Below are 267 nucleotides of genomic sequence, written 5' to 3' on the forward strand. Positions count from 1 at the left end.
TCCAGGTGTAGTTCTGGTGTATTTAATGTGTACTCCAGGTGTAGTTCAGGTGTATTCCAGGTGTAGTTTAGGTGTATTTAATGTGTACTCCAGGTGTAGTCCAGGTGTATTTAATGTGTACTCCAGGTGTAGTCCAAGTGTAGTTCAGGTGTATTTAATGTGTACTCCGTGTCTTGTTCAGGTGTAGTCCAGGTGTATTTAATGTGTATTCCAGGTGTAGTTCAGGTGTAGTCCAGGTGTATTTAATGTGTACTCCAGGTGTAGTTC

The 267-nt window shown here is 41.6% G+C and overlaps 1 protein-coding gene across 1 annotated transcript in view; it reads left to right on the forward strand.

The window, feature by feature from the left end:
* The window catches only part of pik3c2b (phosphatidylinositol-4-phosphate 3-kinase, catalytic subunit type 2 beta), a 40895-nt gene that overhangs the window by 37434 nt on the left and 3194 nt on the right, over positions 1-267 (forward strand). The window lies entirely within an intron of this gene.

The sequence above is a fragment of the Nematolebias whitei genome, chromosome 7 (assembly GCF_014905685.2).
Source record: "Nematolebias whitei isolate Nwh7 chromosome 7, NemWhi1, whole genome shotgun sequence".
In the NCBI taxonomy this organism is placed as follows: domain Eukaryota; kingdom Metazoa; phylum Chordata; class Actinopteri; order Cyprinodontiformes; family Rivulidae; genus Nematolebias; species Nematolebias whitei.